Source organism: Pinus tabuliformis, chromosome 1_1 (assembly GCF_031772625.1).
Source record: "Pinus tabuliformis cultivar Carrire ecotype Pingquan chromosome 1_1, CPIR1, whole genome shotgun sequence".
In the NCBI taxonomy this organism is placed as follows: Eukaryota; Viridiplantae; Streptophyta; class Pinopsida; order Pinales; family Pinaceae; genus Pinus; species Pinus tabuliformis.
The window spans coordinates 346,208,401-346,219,022 of NC_142297.1; positions in this window are offsets into that span (position 1 = coordinate 346,208,401).

Below are 10,622 nucleotides of genomic sequence, written 5' to 3' on the forward strand. Positions count from 1 at the left end.
AATGCACTTGAAATAAGTCAATTTTGATTTACAACGGGGCTTGAATAGATGTGGTTTGAATATTCATTATTGGAACGTCAATAAATTATAATCGGGATCTTGGCAAGAGGCATTAAATAATTTAACGGTCAAATATTTAAATTATTAGGGAAAAAAGTGGAGGCAAATTTGGCAGAAATGGTGGCGATGTGAAAAAATGACGGGAGTGTTATTGAAGGGAAGAAGAAAATTGCGGGGGGGTGGGGGGATGGGAGGGGGGTAGTGGTAGTAAGTGGTTTATGGGGGTGGTCCTGTAATCCGTGAAATGTTGACACATCATGTCTGGCGGTAAATGTAAATCCATTTTACGGTCCACACCACCCCCTCGTGCACCCCCCCTCCCTTCGTTAATTGTTGGGAGTGTGGGGGGTCCCGAAATTCTTTGTTACCCGTTGATCTGAGCGGTGGTGATCCGAAGCATCCAGAGTTTCTCGGACGATAATTTTTCTTGGCGACAATTTTATTTATATTAAAAGATACATTTAAATGAAATATTCACACCTATATCAAACTTGAAACGTCATTTTAACAAAGTGTATGACAAAACTAACTCTTTTTTTTTTAACTATAAAATTTAAGAGATAAATTACATATGCAAAAATAAGTTACAACAAAACCTATGCATTTAAATTAAAAGGCATGTATCCTATAATGCTAGAGGTATACTCAAGTATGGTGGCCATTTTGGAATGGTAAAATTTACTCATTGGATTTGTTGAATATGTCAAGTTGTTGATCTATAACAACATGTCATATTTAGGGTATGCTAAATAATTGAAGATATTGGAGTGAGAAATTTGCATCAACCCCCAAATTCTCACTTGAAGTATACTAGAGCAAATTTGGGTACGAAGGTGTTGAAGGTATAAATATAAGAAGTCATCAAACTCATTTATCATAACAACATAATTAGGTTGAATCCCTCCTTGCGGTTGAGGATCTAAGTAACTCCCAGAAACTATCGTTTGGAAAAACAGGATGATGCCATATGTGTTGATGATATGAGCACTTGATTCATCTATTTTGTAAAATGGCAGTTATTTGATAAAGATGAGGATCATCAATATAGGGTTTTAATATTTAATAAAGATATCTTAAGGTTTATGAATGCTAATATGCAAAGAGGGTTGAACAAGGAAACCATTGTGTATTGAATGTTTCTTCTGAAAAATTGAAAACAATAGCCTCTACATGGAATAAATGGCATCATGATGAGAACTTGAATAAGGTGCAAGATGAATGCAATAAATGATAAGTCCAAGAGGGAGTTGGCATGTCCTCAAATAATAAGTATTTTACATCTCTCTAATTTAGTTATTTACTTTTAATGATTTTAGTAGTAGTAGGTCACTTGTCCTTAAATTGTTTTATTGGCTGTAATTGTTCTTTAATCACCTCCTGATGAGGAATGTAGGCACATATCGAAGGCTACCAAGGTTCTTGGCAGCAAATGGAAGAAAAAAATAATGTATGTGACAAAGAGACTCTCTATGATGAGAGATATTGTATTGAACAAGATCTAGACTAAGAGGGAATGTAATTCTTTTCATATAGAAAGAAGTACATGACAAAGGATTCCCTCAAAAATGGAAAGAAGCCTATGAAAGGACATCTTATTAATTACACTTGTGTAGAAGTTATGTTTCTTGATGACATAATGGAACTACCTCAACCGCGTGAGGTACATGAATAATTCCTACACTTGTAAGAAAGAAACAAGGCTTCGTACATGATCATCAGAGTTGAAACACTTGGACTGATGTATCAAAGGTGATCGTACATGAATTGTTCTCTGATGAAAGAAGAGATGCTCATGTGTCAAGGGATTTTCATAAAAAAAAATAGTTTCTCTACACGGAGAAGTTAAAGCTTCACCAATGACCCATGCTTAGCTTAAGATGGAGTTGACCTTAGATGAAGGGTCTTGACTTGATGCCTGATAACATTGATGACAAAGAGAGAAAATCTAGATTGCTATAGCATGATATAATTTAGAAGGAATCCAAAAATATGATGATGAAATAAGATCAAGTTATTATTAAGCCAAGGAATGTAATTCAATATGTGTTGAAGTAAAAATATGGTATGCATAGTACACGACACAATTAGTTTAGCTATAGAGAAAAGAGTGTTGAAAACATATAAATTGTATCAACTCTAAACGGGCTTTGATGAGTAGGGAGTAGACATGTATTTCACTTAAAGGTCAAGTATGTTATAGCATGAAATTAAAGAAGTATGATTGTAGGGTGTAGGATTAGTTAATCAGGTGCACATAACAATAGGATAACAAGTCATAGCACCTTGAGATCAAGTATTGCTACATCCATGACATGTTGCCAAGGAGAAACATAATGCTCAAGTGTATTTCCATCGATAAGCAAAAACTGATTTCCTGACAAAGTCATTTCTTAGGGATAAGTTTTTGTACTTTATAGAAAAGTTTGGGCTCATGGAGATTATCCCTCTCATTGAGAGGGATATTTGATATGTTTATACCATGGATGGACATTATCTTGGTAGGGAGAATGGGTCTAAGAGATCTAGAGTGCTAAAATAGAAGGGTTGAGTGAGTGTCTCTTGGAGGAGGACCCTGATCACACACCAGAGATTGTGAAGTGAGGTCTTGTACCATGATCACAAACGAGCAATGGTGGAGTGAGGTCCTTCAACATGTGGACCCTTCAAACATAGGGCTTCCAGGTAAGACCACTTCTTCGCAGTTCAGTAACTTAAGCATTTAGGTTGTTTGTTTGTGCATTTCTTGTTGCTGTATTCTCTCTGCTCTGTTGGGGTTTTCACCCTAAGACTGTAGGGTGTTCCCACCCGCAAGAGTACCACCCCGGATATGGCCAGTAACAGATGTTGATAATGATGATTATGTTGAGGTTAGAGATGCATATTAGTTGATGCTGATCATGTGTCAAACACTTCGACTAGTAGTTGAATTAAAATATGATGGTGATGATGTCAAAAATTTTGACAAGGCAAAAAATGATTTCTCATAACCTTTTCATAAGAAATTACATCAATGAGAGAACATCTGGATAGCTATTATGAATACCTCCCTAGTTAAGAGGGAGTGTTGATTTTTGTAACTATGGTCAGTCTTCATAATGTATGTTTGAGTCATTATAAATTTTGTAAAGCATATTTCAAACAATGGAGTCAAAAGAAAATTATTTTAAGTTAAAGCCCCATTACGATTTTCAAAGGAAGAAATTTTAATTTTTCAAAATTAAAATTTTAGCTCCAAAATGTAAATTTGGCAAAGGAAACTTTTAGGGGCTAATATTCAACCATGGGCTAATTTTATATACTTTTTCCAAAGAGAAGATTTGTTAATTTCCATTTTTTGTGAAAATGATTCGCCCAAATTTTATAGAATGAAATTATTTTACCTTAAAAATCACCAAAACATTATATATAGACTATATAAAAATATTATAAATTTGAATATTTTTATAAAAGTATCGCCAAACATTTTATAGATTTCATATTATGGACTACTAGGATTCGCCAAGTTTTCTAAACTTTCAGATAAATTTCCATCCTTAAAATTTTCTCTGAAATTTGGCCTCCTCCGAGTCATTTTGGCCCATCAAAGAATTCAAGTCAGCTCCACGAAAAGACGCATCCATTCAGCATAAGGGAAAACTATATAAAGTTCCTATTCCCGCCCATCAAGCTAGCATGTAGCTCGCATCTCTTAAAGGCTTGAGGCTAGTAGAGGCGGTGAATTGGCTAAGTCTAAGGAACCATTTGATATATTTTTGAGACAAGGAAGTTCGTATATTTTGAGGTAGCGAGGCCAAAAATTTTATGCCTGTTTTGAAGTGAGTAAGGGGATGCAATGACCCAAATGAAGGAGGATTATTTTGAGGCCAATAAAGGACTACCCACAAGCTTTTTATAAGGCTAATGAAGGCTTGTTCTAAGACCAGCAAAGGGATGCCCTCTTGGCATTGAAGTAGGCCTATTCTGAGGCTAGTGAAGGCTTGTTCTGAGGCTTGTTCTAGGGCCGGCGAAGGCCTATTCTGATCCCAGGAAGGGGATGCTCTAAGGATAGCGAAGGGATTTTTTCTGAGGTAGTTTGTGTATCTATTTCGAGGTAGCTCACACCTAACTTCTGAGGTATAATGAAGGCATTCCTCATACATGCAAAGGCTAGTCTTCGAGGAAAGCAAAGGTCATTACTAAGGCAGACAAGTTCTCTCAAAGTTCAGCGAAGGTTGGCTTTTGAGACAATGAAGAAGCACTATCAGAGTATGCTTTCGCGCCAAGCTGACTTGACTAGGACGATGCACAAGAGACCAGGTTTGACCTAGTTGTTGACATATATGTGTGTCTATTGAATTACACAAATCTCTATTGAAACGTTTGTTCGGTGTTTCCCTTTCAATATTTTTTGAGGGTGAATCTTTGTGCCATTTGCGTGGACTATCTATTTATGATTTAACATTATATGGTTAATGTGTTTCTCTATAGTTATTGAATGATGAAATCCTAATAAGAATGTAATAATATCAAAAATAATTATCAGTTTGAAAGGCATCTCAAAAATCAACTAAGGTTAGATAAATCTACTAATAATCATGAATACTACTATGTAAATTGACATCACCCAAGAAATATTTAGTAAGTATTTTTTATTGTAAACTCAATTTTTTTCCGGAATGAAATAACTTTATTTTTAAATTAAATTATCAAGTTTTTAACAGTTAGACTTTTTTATTTTGTAGACATAGTTACAGAAATTACTCAACTAATACACAGTTTTTTGAAATACTTGGTCTCCCAAAAGATTTTTAGGTTATAAAAGAATTATTTGAAATTTCGAATTCATATAATACTCTCAGTTAGTTATAAACTAATATAAAATGTTTTCCGTACTTCTTTTCACCTAACATGATTTGCAATATGCCTTTCTTCTCATTTTGATTGGAAAAATATATTTACAATGTGTCATTCTTCACACTTTCTTATTGAAGAATACAAAATCCAAAACTCTCTAACAGAACCGCACATTCTAGCAAATATGCTGATACTGTGTACACTGAATATACACCTACTAAGCAGGGCTCACAAACGCATTCTCTATACATATACACATACATACTTTTAAACTACAAATATGGGATGGGCCAATAACTATATTTATACAGCATATATGTAATGTGTAGAGCATTATTATATTCAAGGGCACTTGAGTCTGTTGCCGTGCGTTCTCATGGTGGCGTAGCAGGGGCAAATATCCTCGTTTCCAGATGTACCAGGGGGAACACAACTGCACCTGCTGCAGCATGTGTCACAAGCTCTTAAACACATTTTATGGCGCGATGCTTTTTGACATCTTACTCGACACGCTGCGTTACAATCTGTATGAAGCAATCCAAGCAACCAAAATAAGCCAGTAATGCCTAAGAAAAACTTTAACTCAACAAAAAGAAAGACGCTGAAGAAAATGTTTAATTCAATAAAAAGAAACAAGCTGAGGATCATTGAGAAAGTTAAAGCACCAAATACATGATCTCTAATATGATACTTAACTCACCGGACAAACTTGATGCCAAAAATAACCCTTGAATTAACCCGAAAAGTTGAGATAAAACCAATAAATGATGACCAAAATGAACTTTAATTGACTCGAAATTGACAATAAATATACAGCAAACACAGCAATAACAACGACAATTCACACTATAATCAGCACAACAATAATATTAACAATTGACATAAAGATCGAAAGTAAAAACAACAGATCACTATCTACAACAACAATTTAGGCGAGAAATATGACCACAAAAGAAGCAACACCAAATGATAATAGCAATTATCACCTTGAGAACATACCTATAACTATTCCATCTCCTTGCAGCTACAATCAAGGAAAAAGTAACCCATTGTAGTTGGTCAGATCTATATACAATAGAGCTTTTCTAAGCCAATTCATGAATATAGCTTTTCGTATGAATGAATCATGCCCATGTGAAAATTTAAAATTAAATGTACCATTACTCACCTGTGCTGTTGAACGTCCAATCTCAGCACCTTCCACAAATATCTGTTCCATCCTTCAATCAGTAATGAACTACTAATAATATCCCCTCTCTATTAAGTCTAAAAGAATAGAACATGTACATATCATATAAACTCAAATGGGCATAAAAAAATAACGTTGGATACCTGAAGAAGAAGTATCATCACAAGCGATAAGACAAACAACCTGCCCGCGGAAGCCATGGGAAGTATTACAAAATGAGTAATAGTTATACAATAGATGTTATCTACTCACAGGGCAATATCTAGTACGTATCTTATTCTCTGAATGTGATGCAAGGTAGGGGATGTTCTCAACTTATAGGAAGGAGAAGAATCATCGCATCCTGAAAACTGTTGGTGAATATTCAGATTATGTGTATCGCCATGAATACTGTGGTCGAGCGGAGAAATGATAAATCCATGTCTCTGAACACTGTGGGCACACCCCTTGATCACCAAATGGCCATGATCTTTACAGCTTGCAATTGATTGATTAATCAAAATCAATTCCCTACAATCTAATCAAAGGAAATCAACGGGCAGTTTTGGCTTTCACCTGCTGCCCACTTGAAATATAATTATAATTATTAAATTTCAGAAGAAGCTTCATTTTTATTTAAAATTCTCTCATGGAAATGCTCAGATTATGTGTATGTCGAATGGAGAAATGAAAAATCCATGTCTCTGCACACCCGCTCACCGACTGGCCGTGGCCTTTACAGGTTACAATTAATTCATTTACCAGAGTCAATTCCCTACAAGCTAGTCAAACGGAGTGATGAAAACAGTGGGTAGTTTTCTCTTCCCGCTGCTGCCCACTTGATCTATAATTATAGTTATTATATTTCAAAAGAACCTTCATTTTTATTTAAAATTCTCGCTAGGAAGTCAGTGAGTGAGGGAAGTCACATTATGCACTCTCTCCTAGGTATCGGAGCCACTTGGAATAACTCCAGTAACGTAACTGTGATTTTCTCAGGTTTAGATGCACGATGGAAGTGTCCTCGTGCTTTAAAACAGATAGGCGTTGTCTAACGAGGGCACACTTTTTTCAGAAATTTGAAAGGAAGTCTTTTAATGGTTTATTTTGGAAATGGATTCAACGTGGCATCCAAAATTATTAAAAATTTTGACACAAAATCATGAATACTAAACGCTTAACTCAGATTTCCAAAAAAATTTCCTAAATTTTTAGGAAAATCTTATTGAAAATTCCGTGATTTTCTAAAGAAAACATAACCTCTTGAGACGCCTTTAACCCCTTAGACAACTCTTAATTGATAGAGATTACCCTGTGTGAGCTACTATATGTAATGTAACGTCAACATAGAGTGACTTTATGTATACAGATTGGTCAGCTTTTGAAATCATTTTATTCATCTGTTTATTTTATATGTTAATTACGCGTATTGTTCAGCCTTTGAAATCATTTAATTCATATGTTAATTACGCGTATTGTTCAGCCTTTGAAATCATTTAATTCTTCTGGTTAGTTTACATATTAATTACGTGTATAGGAAATTTGTTTTTAATCTTTTTAAGCATATAATTTATTTTTATTTTGTTGGTAATTTTTTGTGTTTTTGAAATATATTTTAAAATGTATAAATGGATTGAGTATTTTGAAAAAAAATTGATGTTATATTTTGGAATTTTATAAACAGATTTGTCAATCAAATATCTGGCATTATTGTTTTAAAAGAATTATATCAAATTTTAAACAATTTGACCAAAAAAATATTCCTAAACAACTATTTATTCTATAAATAGTTAACAGAAACATCTTACTGGAAGAAAAAATAGCAGAAACAACAATTTCACCTGAATCAAATAATTTTTAGATTATAAAATCTTATATTTTTAAGATTCTAATCGCAACTTTAACACTAAAAATAAATACAGCATTTTTAGAAACGTCTAGAGTGACTTAAATTCTACAACTTAACCTATAACTCGTGTTTCTTTTTAAATCCTGCCAAATCTAATTTCCAGCCATTGGGCACTATAATTTCCACAACCTAACTACTGTAACATGGATTATTAAAATTCATACAGAGTAAATAATCTTGGGATTCCAAACCTAATCATCAGTCACACCGACAGAGAATAAGGATATCGTGTTTCGAAGTCCAAGAGCAGGCCAAAATTCACATGTGACAAGGTGATATCATCGAAATTCATTTCCAACGGTTAACTAGTCGTGGTTAGAACTTGGGTGTTATAGTGACAGCCATCATTGAATGTAATGTCAAACGTGAAGTGTCTAAGACTTCAATGACAATGCGATTAACATATATTAACATTTTGCGCCGACGTTAAATCCCAGCTTGATATCTGTAGTGACCCCAACCTAAACCTCAAATGCTAGTCAATATTGACGGTACCTATATGTGTGAAGGGAAAGAGCTAACCAGCCATATATTGGGTATTTAATGTCCTCAGAGCAACAGGCGACTTAACGCGATAACACGGGAGTGGGCAAATTCGGCATTAAATAATATTTGCCCGCTCCGTATTATCGGGCTAAGTGGCGTGCTGCTCTGAAGGCGTTAAATACCCAATATATAGCTGGTTAGCTCGAGGGAAAGAGCTAACCAGCCATATATTGGGTATTTAATGCCCTCAGAGCAGCAAGTGACTTAACGCGATAACACGGGAGCGGGCAAATCCGGCATTAAATAATATTTGCCCACTCCCGTATTATCGGACTAAGTGGCGTGCTGCTCTGAACGCATTAAATACCCAATATATAGCTGGTTAGCTCCAGCCTTAGATTTGAAGGCATTCTCATTTGTTTGTCAAAAATATTTTCTATTCTGTTGTGAATATTTCAAAAAATTCAGGACTTCTTCGCGATCCTTTTTTTCAGTTTTTTTCAACATTTTTGTTTCCTCTATATAACTAATGGTAATAATGTGGATTTATTTTGGCAGTCCCGTTCCATATAGTGGCGTGGCTCATTATCACAGTAATCTCGCCTTCATTTGTTTGTCAAAAATATTTTCTATTCTGCTGTGAACATTTCAGACAATTCCGGACTTTTTTCGCGATCCGTTTTCTCAATCTTTTTCAACATTTGTTTCATCTATATAGCTAATGGTAATAATGCAGATTTATTTTGGCAGTCCCGTTCCATATAGTGGCATGGCTCATTATCACAGTAATCTCCAAGTTATTTCTCATGGCTCATTATCATAGCCAATTCCAGACTATTTTGCGCGACTCATCATCCTCGTTAATTGCAACCTATTTTGCATGGGTCATCATCGTCATTAGCAATAAGTTATCAAGGCATGGCAAAGAAATCTCACTCAAGAGTCTCCGTTTTTTCTTCTTCTTTTCAAGGAGAGTTAATGCTATATGTTTGAGTATTAGTTACCTTAGTAATAGGTTATGCAATTATTTAGGAAAGTCAAAGAGTGAAAGACGTGTAAAGAGTTTTTCTTGAGCATATATGTAATGTATATAATTCTATAAAATGGTGTCTAACATCCCTCCAGTAATGAAAAGCACAAAATGAATTAAATAGAAGTCATGTTGGCTTGCAAAAGGAGACGCAACATTTCACTTTGTCAAGGCATCTTAACATAGACACACAACCATTATATATAACCAACTTGGGTCACCGAAAAAGAGAATAATTGATAGATCTATCTCTCATTCGATGTCATGAAATTCAGTTAAGATTCTTCCTTGTAAGGAAATGACCATCTGACCACTTTCTTTATTGTTCTGTAATGTCATTAGTTTCTTTATGGAAAGTGGTCTTATTGGTATATATTTGGAACCTTCTTCATATGGCTACTTCTTTCTCGTCATGCTTCTTTCCAAAGTTTCCATCCATCACATGAATGTTGGTTGTACTTTACCTACAAATCTTGTTTTAGTAGCCCTACATGAACTTCACCCAAATATTATTGAAGAAATCAAAACATAGCATTAAATCAAATAGTACCTTATGATATGGCTCTTCATCATGACATGTTCCTGTAGGTATCAATATCATGCATACATGTTGACACATCTCCGAAATATATCCATTTTCAAGTGTCTTCATCTTTTTCAGACTTCCATCAAAGTCTTCATATCTTTCTGGGAGATTTCCTAGAGAAATCTTCTTGGTCTTTTGGATATGATTTCCTTCATCAGGGTTGCATATTCTACAATCTATTCCTTGCTCACACATTCCATTCTCAGTAGCTTTCAATCAGATTTTCTTGATTGTACTCAACCTCCTCATACTTCATATGAGGACATATTATGTTGATTTCCTCTAGTGTGACTTTATGCCTTCTTACATCCTCTGAGAGGAGGACATCCTTTTTCTCTTTATCAGGTTTCTTCAGGTAGAAGTAATGATCCACATTACCAGCAACCATACGACATGAGATTATAATATTAAACACAAGCATATAGCTCATGTTACCTTTAGGTCATCTAGGCTTCTTCTGGCAACTTCCTTCTTTGAAAAGATATTCAATCTGTTGAACTGCTTCATTTCTCATGTTATCATGCCATCATCCCATGAATTCCATAAGTTG